This window comes from Mercenaria mercenaria, chromosome 4 (genome assembly GCF_021730395.1).
Source record: "Mercenaria mercenaria strain notata chromosome 4, MADL_Memer_1, whole genome shotgun sequence".
Taxonomy (NCBI): domain Eukaryota; kingdom Metazoa; phylum Mollusca; class Bivalvia; order Venerida; family Veneridae; genus Mercenaria; species Mercenaria mercenaria.
Window position 1 is genome coordinate 87,065,417 of NC_069364.1, and position 21,189 is coordinate 87,086,605.

The following is a 21,189-nucleotide window of genomic DNA, read 5'->3' on the forward strand; positions in this document are numbered from 1 at the left end:
ATGCAATGAAAAGTTGACTCTATTTTATCTTCATTTCCTTCTTACGTATCTTTGAATAATTAATTGACGGTTTCTGTGCGTTTATACGGGTATACACCATAAATTGGACTTCTTTAACCATATCGGATCCCTCTCTGTGGAAAATGAGATAACGGATCCCTCTCTGTTCGCGCACAGGACACTCTCTGAGCTAAATAATGAACTCCGACATCAGTGAGGTCGGAAATCAAATTATTTGTCCTAAACACATTTGTGTGCATAAAAACATATAGCCCACGGAATGGCGCAGGTATATACCATTCCTTTTTTATTGTTACATTTGTTTTATCAGTTGACACAAGTCCAAACGTTGATGGAATATAGACGGAGATACTGGCTTGGATGAACATCGTGCGATGTATATGAAACTCACATACGACTTTCCTTGAATATAGCAAATATCTTGTACCTTAGATGTGAAGCCGTTGATCCCATCTTATTTGTACAACACAATTCGTGGTTATTTTCAGCACATTTCCTTAAAACCGCTCTACTTTTGATTTCGTTGATGCATGGGATCCCTCTCAGTCGGCGCAATTTTGAAGATTTTCCTATAGAAATCTATGTAAAATCAAGTGACCCCGGGGTCAATTTTAAGCCCGGGGTCATGATTTGAACAACTTTAGTAGAGGTCCACTAGCCAATGCTACATGTCAAATATCTAAGCTCTAGGGCTTCTGGTTTTTGAGAAGATTTTTTTTAAGATTTTCCTATGTAAAATCAAGTGACCCCTGGGGCGGGGTCAATTTTGATCCCGGGGTCATGATTTGAACAGACTTGGTAGAGGTCCACTAGGCTATGCTTCACACCAAATATCTAAGCTCTAGGGCTTCTGGTTTTTGAGAAGAAGATTTTTAAAGTTTTTCCTTTCGGTTGCCATGGCAACCAGAGTTCTGCATGTAATTCAATTCGCTGAACAGTTTTTGTAGAGCTTCTCCCAAGGAAAAATCCTGTGAAGTTTAGATGAAATTGGCCAAGCGATTTATGAGGAGATGTCGTTTAAAGTAAAAGTTTACGGACGGACAACGGACGACGGACAGGGAGTGATCACAATAGCTCACCCTGAGCCTTTGGCTCAGGTGAGCTAAAAAGGAATGGTATATAACTACGCCATTCCGTGGACCATGTTTTTATGCACAAAAATGTGTTTAGGACGAACAATTTGATTTTCCGAGCTCACTGACGTTGGAGTTCATTGTTTAGCACAGAGAGTGTCCTGTGCACAAAGAGAGAGGGATCCGTTTTCTCAGTTTCCACCGAGAGGGATCCGATATGGGTATACACCGTGTTCTTGCAAACCAATGAATTGCGCTTGGATGATTAACAAGTCCCAGTGTGGTTTATAAACCTATAACCGCTCTAAATATCACTCAATACTTATATTTTCATTTATAGCTCGACGTCCTTCCGCGTCCGCACTTTGGTTAAAGTTTTGATGCACTTTCTCTTTATCTTTGTTATTACAAGATGGATTTACTTCAAACTTAAAATAGTTGTTCCTTATCATCATCCACATCATATGGCACAAGGGTCATAACTCCGTCACAAATATTGCATGAATTATTCCCCCTTTTTACTTAGAATTTCAGGTTAAAGTTTTGGTGCACTTTCACTTTAGAGGCCACAAACACACAAAAATACCCGCGCACACACAAAGCCAACACATTAGGATAAAACGAACAAACAAAGGAACACAGTGGGGCACCGCCTTGAAACGGTCAGTGGCAAAAACACCACTGGGGAGCTTAAACCGGTTTATGGTGCGCACCCAACCTCACTCTTACCCCCCACCATGTTCCAAAGACACGGGACAGTGTAAATAAAAGTAATCCCCTCCAGGTGAATCTCTAACACACGTAATGGAAACAAAAAGGCATGGCATGTAAAACACAAAAATGCTCGTGTATAAATATATAAAAAGCAAACCTTAAGAACCAAAAACGTATGTACTCAATGCCTTTCCAGAAGACAGAGCAACACAACAAGAGAAACACCCTTAAGGGCCCGACGAAACAGGCCAGAAGACAGATATGAAAATTGTTCAGTCCTGGTGGTAGGATTTAAAAACTGCTCATCATAGAGTCCTCCCCCTCTTCCGTCAGACACAATCAAAGAGGAAAGCGTAGTGTCCAACTGTAAACGGGTTGAACACTAAACATGCGGTTTGTCTTAAAACAGTTTGGTCGTAACCTCTTTTGAGAAAACGTTTTATAATTTTACCAAATACATTTGGAAAATTACCATGACCCAAGATCTTACGAAGTTTGTAAACCACATCCCCATACAAAACGGATTTAGAAATACCTTCTCGCAGAAGTGTCTTTAAAACATGTCATACACATGTAGCTTATGTACTTCTTTCAGGTAAAATATAATGCTGGTATTGGGATATATAAGATATTGATACATCATACATTAATCATGTTTTACGATGAAATTTGTACAGTAAGGAACAAACAGATGTTTAAAAGAAACACCTCTGGTACACATAACAACCGAATATTTGACCAAACCGTACGAAATCGTCTGCGCGAGGGTAGTATACGTGGACCTCGTCCTTATGTTGGTTGTGTAATGATGCGACGTCACCTCGTAAATTGTGTTTATTTTGCACGTACACACCATAGCTGGTTACGGAATCAATGGAATAGCGTTTTCCGACGACGAGTCGAGATTTTCCATTCATCAACGTGATGGCAGAGTTTGAGTATTATATACCGTCGAAAAAAATGAACGTTATGCCGACTGCTGAGTACTTGAACGAGATCGTTTTGGGGTGGAGGTTAAGTCTTGGTCTGGGCAGACATTGCGCATGGTTATCGCACACCTCTCGTCGTTATCGATTGGAATTTGAATACCTAACGCTACCTTAATGAAATTCTTCCTGGCACGTCATCCGCCTGTTTCAAAATAATGCCAATATCATTCTGTTTAAACAGGATAATGTCACAAGCCATACAGCGAGAAATACTGTGAAATTCCTCTATACCTGGTATTTGGGAACCTAATTCTATTCATTCTGTAAATCACCGTTAGATATACGTGGTATCTGGGAACTTTCTTTTGTTGGGATCTGGGAACTATCATACACCATCAACACGAGAATCCAACTCAGTTATTTGGGATTTATTATCTAATTGTTAATCCTTGCCATTCTTGTCAAGACGGCTACTCTGTGGGGATTTAAACTCCTAAATGTCAAATTTTAAGGACGGAAAAGGTGAACTTTATCTATTCATTGTGGTTTTGTTGCGTATATTGACGAAACCATATAGGATAAATCACCACAAACACTAAATATTTCACATGATACATGTTTGTGCGGCATCCTTATTGTTGCTTCTATGTGTCTTAAGCTGTTTAGCTGCGGTTAAACACTCGTTTATTATTTTTGATAGATTGTTTTGATAAATTATATTATATTATGATGAAATAAACAAAATTAAAGATGAAATTGCATCTGTAAAAGAGTCATCCGTAGCTTATTTGTTCGTGACAGATTTGGAAAGATTGTAAAAAGGAAACGTTCTGAAAGCGGGTTATTATATCAGTAAGTTATGTTTGTGGGTGGAATGGGAAGATAAGAATACAATATTCTAAGAATGTAGCCAGTATTCTAAATGGAGCACATTATGTACTCATATGCTGTACACATTCCATTCATCTGTTATTTATGAACATATACACAATGACAGAATGAATGGATATATATTAATTGAAAAAAAAAAACATAAACCGGAGTTATAAACATAATAATATTGCAATATATGTGAATAAGAGTATTTAATAGTCAGATTTTAATATAATAGATGCCCGGTCTGTTTTAAAACCAATAATATGGTGTCTGTCAAATACCTTTCAGTAACATAACTTCAAATTATGTACTGTTCTGTAGACGCAAGTACTAACGATAGTAATATAACAATAGTGAATGGTGATTATATATCAGGTTAATCTTCTTTCTTCCGAAGATAAGAATGTAAAAGACAAGTTAAATCTACTCTAATATCTCAATAAACGTTTTCAGAAAACTCTTTGAACCTCAAAGTATGTAATACGTTAGGTCTAAAATAAACTTTTGTTTGTTTGCCGCTTCCGCCCGACCCACGCACATTCCGCCGGTTCAAAAATATGTTTTTACCCAAAAACTTCGTAGATTTGCTTTTTTTATTTCCAATTTTTAAAATACATGTATATTTCTTTTTTTCTGATTTAGTATCTTTTCGGTAGTTTCGTAGTCTGGATCGTCTAGGTGATATACAAAAAGCTTCCGCTGATAGAGATTTGCAGATTTCATGCGCCGCTGTCTGGGTTGGCGAAAACTGCTTTATATACAGCCGATATTGACATGGATATTTTATATAAAGGAAGCGAAGACAACGCCAAGACGATATTGTTCAATATTGCAATGTTAATATTGGCGGTAAAAATGTTATAAGCAATAGAATATATGGATTTGATCCCGAATGTTCATGGACAATAGTTTTGTATAAAGTCTCTGGTGAACTGAATTGGAAAATGTGATACTTTTTGACATTTCTTTTTCGGGTAAATTACATGGGGCGGAGATATTTCATCCGGACAGAGAAGAATCTATTAGGACAATTATTTAATTTGATCCTTCTTTGAAATGTCAAATTTGATATAAAAAGGCAGACGGTGAATCAGCCTAACCGGAAGCTTCTTCGAAACATTTAAAGTACCCATGGAAAGAAGATAAGCTTGTGACAAACAGCCTGTCGATTAATGTTTTATAATAAGTGGTGCTTCACATGCCTTGGTATAAATTCAGATAAATCTTTATTCAGAAGATAAGAATGAGCCAGACAGGTATTACCTATCAGAAAGCGAGAAGGACCTGTTCCCTTAATGCCATATGCCTTAAGTGTGTTTTAATATCACGAAGTTTATTGAATGAAGCATTGTTCCATGACGTCGACTTTAACGTAGATAAAATATACGTTTTTACATCCGGTGTAAATCAGTGCCGAATTTGGGTACGGAATTAAAAATGATTTATTTGCTGTATTGTCATAAACATAATTTCTAAAAATACCAAATTACTTGGAATCCCACAAATTGTTATTCACAATTTAACTTTGAATAAAAGGGGTTTCCACATTTCGATTAAGATTCAAAAATAAGACAGAAAGTAAGTTGGAAAAAATATTAAAATTGTCCACTATACTTCGATATCAGATTTAGCACATAGTTTATACTAAGCGTTTGCTTTAGTTGGCAAACGTAATTTTGATCGATGAAGGCACATCTTACCTTTAAATCGTTTTGTACGTCGATGTCAATTTAGAAATAAACCTTGAATGTCAATTTGATTTCGTAATATTTTGAAATAAAAAATTCAAGATTAGTTTCAACTTAACGTGCAGATTTCATACCAAACGGGCTATTGGGGAGGTGTGATTTATTTCTCTTATATCTTTGAATTTAAAGTTACATTATTTCAGTGAAGGTTTGATACACATATACACAAATAAAAGTTGAAAGGAATGATTAAAAATCCTGTAAGAAAATCATTAGAAGCATGAAATGCAAACTATTACATACATATGTACAATGTTTCTTTTGTTAGAGTAGTTTTACGATAATACCCCACATTAGTACCTTTCCAATTTTCATGTTATTTATGCAATTGGTAATTATTCAGAATTTGTAAACAGGAAGTTTACAATCTTTACTCTGATTCGATTATCTCCTAGGCGTTCCTAGGTTGTTCATCTATCACTTATGACAACCAACAATAACATGTGACAGTAACTTGAAATTGCTGAATAGTCCCCTAGTGTTCAATAGCACATAATTATAGAGACTTTGAAAATGCAAGGCACGAAAAACACACTGTTTTATGATTTTTTGTTTGGTTATTTCGTTTTGTTAACTTGTGAAAGAAAAGAACCATTATGCATTAGTTTTTATCATGTTCGTTCATTGTGTTTGCCTGCAATTTCATGTTTACGCTATGAACAATCATGATATGCAGTGCTTTCCAGGTTGAAGAACGCGATATGATCATACATAGGCTGTTTTTATACCTTTGCCGGTAGTGTTTTATTTGTGCTCGTGGCATTTTCCTGTTTCTGTGGTAAGGTTATAAAACATTAAGTAAGAGTGTATGACTCGACTGATTGGAGACACATCGCGCGTTCGTTATTTAGCCCTTCTACGTTTTCCTGTTTGGTTGTATTTAAAGAAAGTGATGGCAGAGATGACCTCTTAAAAAGCCCAATGAGACCACTAGTCACTTGCCCTTCAACGCTGCAAGCTAGATATATCGCTGATGTTTATACTTCTAACGACTGTTTTGATATCGATCTTGGTATTTCTCTTGTTGAGTTGTCTTTTGCATAGTTATTTGGTACATGGCTTATATCGAACACATGGGAATACAGCAACCAAACTTGATAGCATTATTGTTTGATTACTCTTCATTTGGCGGTAAGAGGACAGACCATACTGACATCGGCACAGTTTTTGAAAGGTGATTTGATAATGCTCTTGTTTTGTTTTACTTCAGAACTTAATAAAACAATATAATCGCCCGTGGTTAGTAATGCTCAATGGATCAGTATCTCTAATGTCAATGACACTGTCTTTTCAGATACAAAGTGTATATCAAAACCATCATGCTATCAAAATTCACAGCTTAATTGTCTTATGGTTATTAGCCAGTTCCTACTGTTAAGGGGTCAAATGTCAAGGCAGCAATAACATTTAGCCTGTAAATGCATCACACTATATGTCTGTGGCAAGTGTATGACACCTATTGTTTTTCATCACAAGTTCAAAGTCACAAAATACTTGAAAACAAGATACACATCAAATCAAACTCGACAGATCAGCACTTGTCTGATTGTTTGCCATACAGAATTTAAGTGTTTTTCCCCTTGTGCTTTTAGAAAATGAAAGAAAGTTTAAAAAGCTAGTAATTTAATGTATTATGATCATTTTGATTGCACACAAAGCAGTCATTTTTTTACAATATGTGTCTTACAGGAGGTATCCCATTGTTCCAATAAATTTAACAGTGTTCACTTGCAGTGAATAGACGATGACGGTCTGAACCATAACAACTATCACTCTAACTATTAACTTGACACAAACAAAAACGTTATGTAAATGTTAATCAGTGGACATTGCCACTGTCCTAATTTCAAATGGGATTTTTCTTGGAAATCCCTGGATGCGAATGATTTTAAACAGGATATGTCTTAATATACAGGATGCTGCTAGCGGAAATGGATAAAATGTCAATATATTGTGACACAAACCTCTAGATTTACTCTCAGTCATTTCGTTTAGAATAATTCAAAGAAAAGTAAGAACAGGAATAGGCTAAATCGTAGGCTTGTAACATTTTTATTTCTGTCGTGTTTAGCGACTTATGGAGTTTCACTTTTTCTTCTTTTTATAATCGTTCTGTTGAAAGGAATTTACTTTTACGTTTGGGGAGGCTGCGTTTTAAGATCCATCCTGTTTTTTTTCTGTTGCCTTTACGTATGTCAGGGTTTCACTGTCTTGTGACCTTGGAACATGGTTGGGGTAACAGTGAGGTTAGGTGCACCATAAATCGGTTTAAGGTCCCCATTGGTAGTTTTGCCACTGACCGTTCCAAGGTGGTGTCCCTCTATGTTCCTGTATTTGTTTGTTAGACGAAAATTCTGGTCGGTAAAAAATTCTGGCGAAATCCTGGATAAATTTATAATTAATATTTACAAGGTGTCTTCAGTCAGTACATATGATTGTCACAAATTGACATACGGGCCTTATTTTATCTGTAGTGTAAATGCAGGTATTGCATTATCTTTTTGTAAATTTTTGAGTTATTGAGGTAAATGTCAGATTTCACGCATGAAATACCTCTCATATTTTTCTGTATTTCATAACTTAAATTTCCATGTAAATTTCATTAAATTCTGTTCAGTAATAAGAAAGTTAATATTTTATAAACTTCAGTAATTCGTGTTTTTATCCCCAAAACCACTATAATGGGCCTCAAATTGTCAATTTAAATCCGCGCCAAAGTAGTTAGATTCCCCGGCTATATCGTGAATCCCGTGGAAATACAAATAGTCAAGAGTTTACGCATAGGCCGTGAATCCCATGAAATTTAGTATTTGGCGGGACATTACCCTTTAAATAGACTGGACTAGATATTCCTTGCGCACACCACCTTCCGACATTATAGACAAATCTATGTCTGATCAATTTTTCTTGCTAGAAATTTATGCTCGATCGAGGTAAGAAATTTATTTGTTAGATTTTTGTATGATTTTTGCATTACGATTTTTATTTGGTAAATTTTTGTTCATTCTACAGAATTCTGTAACATTTTCTTTTCGGCATATGATTTTTAGCTAGTTTCGGTATGTTAGGATAATTTATTAAATTGTTCAGACTTTTGTAAATTATTTCAAAAGAGGAATCTAAAATGTTTCGTTTATTTAAGATGTAAAATTTGTACTAAAATTTGTATCGTGATAATTGTAAAGCACTGTTTCAAAAACTTATGTCAAACATTTCGATGTTATGGAACGCCATTACTGCATTGTATTGTTATGTATAAATCTATATGGCAAGTTTAGTACCATGTATGTATTATATTATTGTAATATGAAATTGTGTGCCAGTCTATTGCATATACATACAATGTCCGTTTAAGTGTATGGCATTAGATATTATATGGATGCCAAGTATCATATAACGTTTAATTTACATTGAATTTTGTTAATTTGTAGTTGTAAATAATGGCTGCAGTTTATCATTTCCATTACTATAGGAGAGATCGCCGTGACGTCACGCGTTAACATCTGTTTATCTGGTGGTTGGCAAAACAAATGTTTTTAACACCGTTTGCGTATTGAATCAGAATTTTTAATTTTTAATAACTTTTTTGCTCATTTATGGATTTACAAAATTCAAAAAGATTTGAAATACTAACAATCTTCATATTTTTGTATCCAAATATTTTTTTTCAATGAATAACCTTTTTAAATGACATATAATTTTAAAAGCAGCGTAGTGATTTTCACAACCTTTAGAAAAACAGTGTAAGTTAAGCGTTCATAATTAATCCATTTTTTTTCGAAATAACAATTAAAAGTAATCAATAAATTGCTTGTATTAAAACCTTTCCATTGATCAAAAAATTATTTATGTTATTTGTGTTTTAAGAAAGTTTAGACCGTTAGAAAAACATCACTGTTTACAAAAAAAAACATGGACGATCGGCTTCTGCCCACCCGATCACTGTCTTATCAGTTCTAAAAATAGAAAATACACCGGATTTGTATACAAACACGATCTCTCCTATAATGTTTCATCATATACTTTTCATATCATTTCATACTTTAACTTAAGTCTTTTAAGTAAGTAATTTTTGTAATAATGGAAGTAATTAGTGACGTATTTTAATAACGTGACGTATGACTTTAGTAGCACATATATTTTGTATAAGTAGCACGTATTATTTATGGGAGCCTACTTAGGTATGGTGTACCCAAAGGAGCAGTTTTATGCCCTGACTTATTTGTTTTGTTATGGTGCTTATCATATGTTATATATTTTAGCTTCTTCCGCCAGACGATTTTACCTGGTGATGTCATAACCCGGAAGTACAATGCCCGAGGTTCACTTGTCTTCACTCGCCTGGATGTGATATTCCCAGCGCAGAGCTTTCGTCCCATGGTTGTGCCGTAAACCGCAAAGACGATGAATTTTGTTATCCTCTGAAGTCAGCTCAGGGATGCAATTACATACCGCCATAGGGAGCCAACACGGAATCAACGTATTCACGGTTTAAAGGGACTGGATTTAGAGATACGTTTTGTTTGTGCTACTTAAAGTTCGCAATTAAATTAAAGAACTGTACCACGTCGCATTAGAATGGAACTATACGAACTTTGTATCTGGTGATACTGAACTTTTCTTTTTTTTTTTTCTTATAATCAGTTTTTTTTTTTCATATCATCTGTTCATTGTAAATAATCGTCTTATGTAAATAAATTTGTAAATATTGTAAAGGGTGTTGATTTGTTCTGATGGTTACTGTCGCCGGTACGGCCATTCCTGTCACAATGATTTTTCTACTTTGTATACCACTTTACCACTTAATAATAACTTAATAAATGAAAAATTACCTGCCCTAGTTTAAAGACTTCTGCCAGGGAAAATGCTACTTTTCTCGCTTGCAATTTCGGTAAAGCATTTTTACTAGTTACATTGTTTAAAACTTATACTATGTGGACCTGTGACGACGTTTGCAAAGCCCTTTCCTATTCCGTTTTATTGAACAATATTTACGTCAGGTTTGGGAATGCAGTTTTCAGACAAGTAATTGGTATTCCTATGGGAACAAATTGTACACCCTTTGTCGCAGAGTTATGAAAGACTTTATGCTGGGCCTTTCTCCAGATACACAAGCAGACATAACAACTGCATTTAATAGTATATCACGCTATCTAGATGATATACTTAATATCGATAATCCGTTTTTTGTTCAGTTGATGGATACTATTTATCCCTGGGAGCTGCAGTTAAATAAAACTAACAACTATGATACTACTGCTTCATTTCTAGATTTACATCTCTCTATTTACGACAATTTTATACATACCAAATTTATGACAAGAGGGATAATTTAAATTTTAGTATTGTAAATTTCCATTGGATGGGGATGTACCCCTGGCTACATTTTATGGGATATATATTTTTCAGTTAATTCGGTTTGCAAGAGTGTGTAGTCATGTTGAAGAGTTGAATAAAAGTAAACAATATATTACAAATAAGCTTCTTCAACAGGGCTACCGTTATTATAAATTACGTAAACACTTTGCTAAGCTTTACAATCGTAATTCAGATTTGGTTTTAAAGTACAATTATAGCAATCTAAAGACACTTCTGCGGGCCCATTTTATATAGGGATGTGGTTTACAAATGTCTTAAAATTTTGGGTCATGGAAATTTTCCTGTTGTATTTAGTAGTCATTAAACGTTTTATTAAGAGGTTTTGACCCATTGGTTTTTCAGACAAACCGCATGTTTGGTGTTCAGCCCTTTTACAAGCTTTTCTCTTTGATTATACCTGACGGAAAAGGTGAAGGACTCTATAATATGTAGTTCTTAAATCCCTACAGGACTGAGCTATTTTGTTTTTCTTGTATTCTTGCCTGTTTCGTCGGGTCCTTAAGGGGTGTTTTCCTTGATGCTCTGTCTTCTGCAAAAGCATCGAGTACATGCGTTTTAGGTTCTTAAGGATTGCATTTATATATATTTGTATCATGGTTTACCTGCAGTGTCATTATAACTGTTAACTTCTATCTGTAATATTCTTCAACTGGGGAAGAGGCGTGTCTTTAAGCCGTACTCTAACTAAATTAGAGAACATGTCTTAGGTCTCGCCTACAAAGAATACTGTAGGGAAATGTTTAACTTTCTGAAACCGTTCTCTAGTTCAGTTAAGGGAACGCTTGACACGTGATAGTACCAGCGCTTAAAATAGAATGTTAACTTATCAGTCAATTAGTAGCCGAATGCGTTTTTCATATGGCGGACCATGATACAAAACAGAAAGCGTAGGGGCCACTCGAATAGTGAACGGCTACTCCTTCTATTACATATATATGAAACAATATACCAGACCGATTACGGCAAAGCGCCTAACAGTACAAACGAACAGGCACCTGCCACAGGAAGTCCACTAACCCAATAAGATTAGTTTCGATGCTGCTTTATATACAAAAATAGAAAAGTGGAAACTTCACAGGTCGCTCAACACGACAAATACGAAAATGTTGCAGGCTCGGTTTGATTGAGCCTGTTCATGGACGGTAGTGGAAATGTGGAAGCCCGAATTGTACTACACGCTAAACTGATTTAGCAAGCTGACTAAAGTACTTGATCTTCTAAACGAAGATCTGAGAACGATCCATTCACATTCGTCTTCTGTATATTTTGGATTTCCAAATTTGCTATTTTTATTTGAACCAATCAGACAACTTGTTCGAATGTCAAATAGTAAGAAAAAATTTGCAGTTAATCCAGGGCTCGAATCCGGGACCTATCGCTTACAGAGCAAGTGCCCTACCGACTGAGCTAGCCGGTTATCTGACATCTTCCGACATAAAAATTGTAGATATCAACAACAAAGGCTTTCTAAAGCTTGCAGAATGTAAGTTAACTTTTGATTGGCTAGCGGAAGGGTCGTCAGAATGAGGCCACCAATAGTTCGTTGTCATATCCTAAGCGTAGCGTAATAGGAGATGTACTTCAGTCAGATTGACTGATTTAGTTCATATAAATTCTCTCTACTATATAATAATTTATAATGCGAACCAACTGTTTTGAGACATACCGCATGTTTAGTGTTCAACCCGTTTACAGTTGGACATGTCGCTTCCCTCTTTGATTGCGTCTGACGGAAGAGGGGGAGGACTCTATGATGAGCAGTTTTTAAATCCTACCAGGACTGAACTGTTTTGATATTTGTCTTCTGGCCTGTTTCGTCGGGCCCTTAAGGGTGTTTCTCTTGTTGCTCTGTCTTCTGAAAAGGCACTGAGTACATACGTTTTTGGTTCTTAAGGTTTGCTTTTTATATATTTATACACGAGCATTTTTGTGTTTTACATGCCATGCCTTTTTGTTTCCATTACGTGTGTTAGAGATTCACCTGGAGGGGATTACTTTTATTTACACTGTCCCATGTCTTTGGAACATGGTGGGTGTAAGAGTGAGGTTAGGTGCACCATAAACCGGTTTAAGCTCCCCAGTGGTGTTTTTGCCACTGACCGTTCCAAGGCGGTGCCCCACTGTGTTCCTTTGTTTGTTCGTTTCGTCTTATGTGTTGGCTTTGTGTGCGTGTGTGTTGTTCGTTTTGTCCTTATGTGTTGGCTTTGGGTGTGTGTGTATGTGTGTGGTGCACGCGTCTGCGTGCTGGGGGTTTCGTTTTGAGGAGGCTACGTTTTTGGTGCGTGGCATTCCCAGTTTGATATTTTTCTTTGGTTTTTTTGGAACATGGTGGGGGTAAGAGTGAGGTTGGGTGCGCACTATGAACCGGTTTAAGCTCCCCAGTGGTGTTTTTGCCACTGACCGTTCCAAGGCGGCGCCCCACTGTGTTCCTTTGTTTGTTCGTTTTGTCCTTGTGTGTTGACTTTGTGTGCGCGCGTGTGTGTATGCTTATTATTCGTCTTGTCCTTATGTGTTAGCTTTGAGTGTGTGTGTGTGTGTGTTGTTCGTTTTGTCCTGATGTGTAAGCTTTGTGTGTGTGGTGCACGCGTTTGCGTGCTTGGGGGTTCGTTTTGAGGAGGCTGCGCTTTTGGTGCGTGGCATTCCCTGTTTGATATTTTTCTTTGTTTGTATCCTAGCGGATCTCACGTGATTTCGTTCATATAAATTCTCTCTACTATATAATAATTTATAATGCGAACTTGTATCCTAGCGGATCTCACGTAATTTCGTTCATATCAATTCTCTCTACTATATAATAATTTTTAATGTGAACTTGTATCCTAGCGGATCTCACGTATGGGAAAGTCAACTGTTCTGAATTTAATTATATCCCTCAATGCACTATCTCTATATATTCAGTGTATCCTCAAGATCCAGTCCAATTTCAGAGAGAGAAAATATAGCTTCTCTGGTCCCAATCAGTTAAAAAGACTAAAAATGTCACTCCTGATTTGTGAGACATGAAAACCGAGATTTGAATATATATATATGCAAATGTTGAACCCGTACGAATTTGTAGTACAATTCGGCCTCGAATATAAAGCAGCATCGAAACTAATCTTATTGGGTTAGTGGACTTGCTGTGGCATGTGCGTGTTCGTTTGTACTGCTAGGCGCTTTGCCTTAATTGGTCTGGTATATTGTGGTGGTGATTTAGTTCGTATAAATTCTCTCTACTATATATATATATATATATACAAGTTTTAAATTACATGCCTTCTGTTGCCTTTGCGTATGTTAGGGTTTCACCTGGCGTGGAAAACTTATTTACACTGTCCTGTGACTTTGGAACATGGTTGGGATGTGGGGTAAGAGTGAGGTTAGGTGCTCCATAAACCGGTTAAAGCTCCCAGTGGTGGTTTTGCCACTGACCGTTCCAACTCGCGGTGCCCCACTTTTTTTGGCTTCTAAACAAATACACCATACTTGATAGTCGTGTAACATTTTCCTTCATTTCGTATTAATTGGTTTTTTCCCCTGCGTCTGCCAGCATCATGTTTCACGCACCGGTGGACAGCTTGGTAGAAATACCAAACTTCCGTAAGCCGGTTGGATGGCTTCCTCACATAAAGAATTCTACATTCCAAATCACTGGTGAGAAGCAAGTGATTTGAAGACAGGGACCTGAACAAAGCGACCGTGTTTATTCACAACTGTAAACAATTAACAGTCTATTCTGTTCTTGCTCTTAGACAAAAACTACTCGAGGAAGCTAATATAGATGGTTTGAGCTCGAAGCTAACATACAAGCTTAGAAGTCGGTGTACACACCAAACCAGCGCATAGTTTTAAACAGTGTCTAGTGCATCTACTTTCAATATATATAAATAATAAGATAAATGGTATTACTTTGCTGTTAAGTGTCCAAATGTTGTACAAAGAAAGATGAAATATGTTACAACTATGTACATTACGAGTCATCATCAATGTAATTTTTAAAAAAAAATCTTCAAGTGAAAATATCCATAAAGAGCAACTATTGTCCCCTGACCTGCTTTATCGTTTCTCACGGTATTCAAGCTTCTGTAGTCATTGAGCAGGTATGTTGACCGTTACATGGAAATACTGTGGCTAGTTACGTTTAATGAATGAAAAGTTTGCCCCGCGCCATTAAACGCTCCAGATACTACTGACCGCTCCGGAGCGATGCCCTGCTATGTTCTATTATTTCCCATTTATTTGTGTTTATGTTTACATGCGCGTAGCCGATGTGTCATTTTAGTACCTTATATGTACACCTATTTTCTTTTAAAGTACTGTTTGGGCGGCTGCGTTCTTTGAAAGTGTTTTTCTTGTTTTGTTTTTGAATGTTTACAAATGACTACTTACGAACTACTTGATAATTCTTCATCAAACTTGGTCTTTAGCATCACAAATTTATTCAGATGAGGCACCAGCTCAGAAAAAATACCTTGAAACGATTTTTCATGAACAGCTTGATGGATCCTCACCAAACTTGGTATGTAGCATCATTATAAGGTCCTCTCAAACTTTTAGAAGGAGAGGAGCTCAGTCTCTTTTAGGGGACAACAGAGCTAGATATAGACATACCACTGAACCGCTGGATGCACTTTTATCAAACTTCCGAGGGATCTACTTTCCAGATTTTATTTACTTCACAACAGCGGGTGTTAAGTGCTGTGTGGCGGCCGTAAAAAGCCGCCCCGACTTCATCTCATTGTTATATTTTCTGCTCCTTCGGGATCAGTGATTTCAACTCATTTAGATTTGAAGATTGAATACTGCTTAAGCCGGTGCTAGGGGGCGTGGGCAGTGTTGCATTTTCCAGTACTGCTCATGAACAGACTCAATCAAACCGAGTCTGCAATTTTCACTGTTTGCCTTGTTTTCGGTGCTTCCGAGAGATCTACTTTCCAGATTTTATTTTGGACTGTAGAATCATTGAGGTTCTCGCTCAGTTTGATGCAAATTGGGGTACTTGTTTACTTGTAGGGGACGCTAGAGGTGAAAACTAACCTTCAAGAAAAACTGTACAATAAAAGCAGTTCAACCACAATATATTGAGTCCTTTAAGCTAGGTACTATCATTTTTACTGCAATCAGGGAGGAAAACAATAAATAATTTTGTATTGACGTCATTTGTAAATCTGTCTGCAGTAAATTACAGCACCAACGAAGGCACACTAAACTAATTGTAGCTTACAATTGTTATAGAAGACTTTCTTGTACACAATCTGTGTTCTAAAATCTGTGTTCATTATGGGAAAATTACCACAGCACAGCAGAATTAAAGATTAAAATTTCCCCTAGTACAAAAAATCTTCAGGGAGTAGATATTTTGTTAAACATCCAGTTAATAAAACGTATATCACGATGCTCGAGTTACACAGAATTACAGCCTTTTTTAAGAAAATGGCCTAAACATTAAAGGTACTATTAATCAAAGCAACTATTACCACTGTTCAAGCTAAACTCTGCATGGTATGTTATTTTATATATACACGAATAAGCTATTACGTTGGAAAATAAAACTTGATATTTTTCGGTTCGATGGACGTAAATCCGTTTTAGACGTTATTTCATCCCTAGCCGCGACTGCAGAAATGGGATATATCAATGTGTTTGCATTTGCGGTCTACCCATCCGAATTGAACACCTCGTAATTTCGGAAATAACAGAGATTTCCCCCGGATATTTGGCAGACTAAGCGATAGAACGTTGGGCTATGCTATTTATTGAGGTAATGCCAAGCTTGTTGCCTCAGAAATGAGAGAAAATCCTCGGTTCAATATCCAAAACAATAAATATCTGGCCGTGTTTTAGCCATCTGTGTTATTATTTGCTGGTCTTTTTTATTCAGAAAAAAATCCTTTTAGATCCCTCTTTCTATCCTCGAAACCCGGTAGGAATATGGTTTTCATTGATTCACATTGTGTATAGACAAAATTGAAAAAACTGACTGCAAAATGAAAACAATCTCAGAAAAGTGTCACGTTGTCCGATTTGGTGTCATGTTTGCTTGTGGTGTCCCGTTATATGTTATAGTGTGATAAGTCTGTCCTGAATATTTTTGTCAGTTTTGATGGCGGAAGAAGATCCATGTGTTTCCCGTGAATTATTTCATCCCGGGCGGGTACCTGGGTAGAACCAAACACCTTCCGTATTCTAGATGGATGGTTTTCTCATATGAAGAATTCAACGCCTATAGTGAGGCTCGAATCCACATCAGTGAGGTGCAAGTGATTTGAAACCAGCGATCCTCGTCTTGAATAATGTTTGAATTTTCTCACTTTTTGTACCTCCAATTTTATACTCAATTTTATTCTGGAATAAAACATTACAGCTTTGATTTTATAATACTTTTTAGTTTTACATTTTAGAAGTAAAACACATCTTACTTGGGTACTGTATTCATTTTTAAGAACACGGTTTTTGTATTCAAACATATTTCTGTCAGTTAGCGTATATATCAAAGTTTTATTGTTTATCTATACAAATGTAGGACTAACACTACACTTAATGTGACAAACGTACCATTGAAATGGTAAGAAGGCAGAAATATCACATTATCTGCATTTTTCCTATTACAAATCTCAATGATATTGAGTTCCAAGATTTCATTTCTAACAAAAGTTAATGAAAATGAACAAAATAAAATGATATACAGAAAGAGTTGTGTTATATGACTATTGAACAGCCTGTAATACAATATTATTGTTTTAAAACTGGAATACGTGATGTACATTTTTTATGTATTTTAACAGTCTAATCCATTTTCTTGAGAAAGAAGTAATAAAACTGAAAAAAGTGGAAACTTCACAGGTCGCTCAACACGACAAAAACGAAAATGTTGCACGCTCGGTTTGATTGAGCCTGTTCATGGACGGTAGAGGAAATGCATGCTACCGTCCACGCCCTCTAGCCCCGGGTTGAGCAGAACTCAACATTTACACATGCTGAAAGTACAAAAAGCAATTTAGAGACATCCGCAGATGTATTCAAACGGCCGTGAACATGGAACCTTCAATGATACACGTGTTGATTTGTTTTTATATTGTTATGAAAGAGACTTTAGAGGGAGTGGACAGTAGCATGCAATACCGTCCATGAACAGGCTCAATCAAACCGAGCCTGCAACATTTTCGTTTTTGTCGTGTTGGGCGATGTGAAGTTTCCGCTTCTTTCTATTTTATGTTGAGCCTTTCTCCAGATACACAGGCAGATATAACTGCATTTAATAATACATCACGCTATCTGGATGATATTTTTAATATGGATAATCCGTTTTTTGGTCAGTTGGTGGGTACTATTTATCATAGGGAGCTTCAGTAAATTAAAATTAACAATTCGGATACTGATGCTTCGTTTTCAGATTTACATCTCTCTATTTATGACAATATTATACATACCAAAATTTATGACAAGAAGGATGATTTTAACTTTAGTATTGTAAATTTTCCCCATTTGGATGGGGATGTACCTCAGGCTACATCTTATGGGGTATATATTTCTCAATTATTTCGGTTTGCCAGAGTGTGTAGTCATGTCAAGCATTTCAATGAACGTAATCTATATATTACAATTAAACTTCTTTAGCAAGGCTACCGTTATTACAAATTGCGTAAATATTTTGCTAAATTTTACTATCGTAATTCTGATTTAGTTTTAAAATTCAATAGTAATTTAAAGACACTTCTGCGAGAAGGTATTTCTAAACCCGTTTTTATGGGGATGTGGTTTACAAACTTCGTAAGATATTGGGTCATGGTAATTTTCCAAATGTATTTGGTAAAATTATAAAACGTTTTGTTAAAAGAGGTAACGACCAAACTGTTTTGAGACACACGGCATGTTTAGTGTTCAACCCGTTTACAGTTGGACACTACGCTTCCCTCTTTGATTGTGTCTGACGGAAGAGGGGGAGGACTCTATGATAAGTAGTTTTTAAATCCTACCACCAGGACTGAACTGTTTTGATATCTGTCCTCTGGCCTGTTTCGTCGGGCCCTTAATGGTGTTTTTTCTTGTTGCTCTGTCTTCTGAAAAGGCATTGAGTACATACGTTTTTGGTTCTAAAGGTTTGCTTTTTATATATTTATACACGGGCATTTTTGTGTTTTACATGCCATGCCTTTTTGTTTCCATTATGTGTGTTAGAGATTCACCTGGAGGGGATTACTTTTATTTACACTGTCTCGTGTCTTTGGAACATGGTAGGGGTAAGAGTGAGGTTGGGTGCGCACCATAAACCGGTTTAAGCTCCCCAGTGGTGTTTTTGCCACTGACCGTTCCAAGGCGGTGCCCCACTGTGTTCCTTTTTTTGTTCGTTTTGTCCTCGTGTGTTGACTTTGTGTGTGCGCGTGTATTTGTGTGTGTGTTTGTGGTGTGCACGTCTGCGTGCTGTAGGTTTCGTTTTGGGGAGGCTGCGATTTTGGTACGTGGCATTCCCTGTTTGATAATTGTCTTTGTTTTGTTTTGAGGCGTGTAATTCCATGAAGAGCGGCGTTTGGTCCCCAGATAAAGTAAAGCAGAACTAAAACTGGAATTTTAGAAGGGGATCTGAGGTTATGGAGCCTGCGTATCACAGGAACTGTCAAAAGACAAAATTAAAAAGCAGGCACCATATCCAAGGGGTGATTATACAATACCCAAGGCTATGAAAGCGGGAGTATTGGAATCACCCAGGCAGAAATGGTCATGTTGAGAAACTAAACAGTACCAATAACACGACATAAAAGTCGTGCTGAACGATCTGAGAAGATCGAAATATAACAGCCCTGATTGAAGTTGCTTAACATGATGGCAACCTTCATGTTGTACAAGGGTACATGAAGGAGGACACAACTTATACAAACGCGGTAATTACAAGCTCAATTTAAACGAATGTTTTTTTTATGATCTGTTTTTATATTTCCCTGAGATCGATGGAACAATGCTCTTCACATGTATCTTTGGACTAAGCAATTACTTTTTTTATAAAGTGTAAAGCGTAAGTATATATTTTTAAAGAATTAGACAATTTTTATTTTAGGAAGATTTCAATATAAACAATAAATAATCGCATTTAAAGCCGAGTAATAGAAGAAAATTTCAATTAGATGCAAAAATTTCATATGCATGTACCAGTTTAAATTTTATTACTGTGAAAAGATTCTTTGGAAGGTTTGAACGCAAACAATACTCATTTCGGTTGAGTCTGTTCATGAGAGGAAATGAAATGTATAACACACCTTACGCCCCTTAGCACCAACTTAAGCGGAATTCTATTACAGTAAAACTAAATGTTCTCCTTGATTAAAAGGACAGGAAAAGATAACAACGTTGAATTCAAGTATGGGGAAAAACCTTTTACATCGCCACAAGGCCTTTTAAGGCTGCTGTAAGCCTTTCCGCTGATATGCAAAGCAACAAATATGACACCTAATAGATGAACACCTAATAGACGAAGGTCGTTGGAGATAGTCCTGAAACTATTAAGTTCACAGAGTAGACTTCTCTCAGCTTGATAACTTTATTATGTGGCTGATTGGGAAATGTTGGCCGTGTCATGTCTAATGAGTGTATATTTTGTTTTAAGACGACAAGCAATTATTGTCAGAACCAAACTTATTTGTATGCGGAGACGGTAATGTAATTACGTTTACTCAAACGTTTCTGACTGGTCTATTTAACACTTTATACGTAGTTCAGAAAGAATTAGTCTTGCAACGTGTATGGAATCGTTAGTATATTATATGTGTTTTAGTACTGAACGCGGTAAATGTATAAAGCAGTATTAATGGTATATAGTTACCGAAAGTATTTCATATTTATTCCTTATCTCAAATGTAGAGATTATAGTAATAGTTATTTTAGTATTTGTAATGGCTCGTTAAAATGTACGTTTCTACCTTCGTAGGACTTACTTCTGTAATCTTTTCATTTTATTCAGTGGCTCTGTTTTACAGGCAGATGCTGTTTACTCTTGCTAAAGTTAGATTTAAAGAACTGTTTCAGTATAAAAACCACTGGAATCATTTAGCCATGTACATATAGTTTCGAAAAGTGATATGATATGATATGTCAATAACTGATTCCCCCACCCCTCCCACACATTGTGTTATTTATTGTGTACTATTTGTAATGTTATTACTGTAAAGCGTTGAATTGTCATGGATTGTATTCATATACTGATACAACAACAACCCTGAATAATAAACAGTAACAGCTCTTTACTTTTAACTTTATTATTGAGTCAGCGACCTGATTTATCGCAAACTGAAGAACGGCTGTTTACATAATATTGCCATGAAATGGTACAAAAAATAAATTTTCACATTGAACTGAACAGATATTAGATGACTATGCTATAAAGTCATAGTATTCCCTGTTTTTAGCCCACCATCATCAGATGGTGGGCTATTCAAATCACTCTGCGTCCGTGGTCCGTCGTCCGTCGTCCTTCCGTCC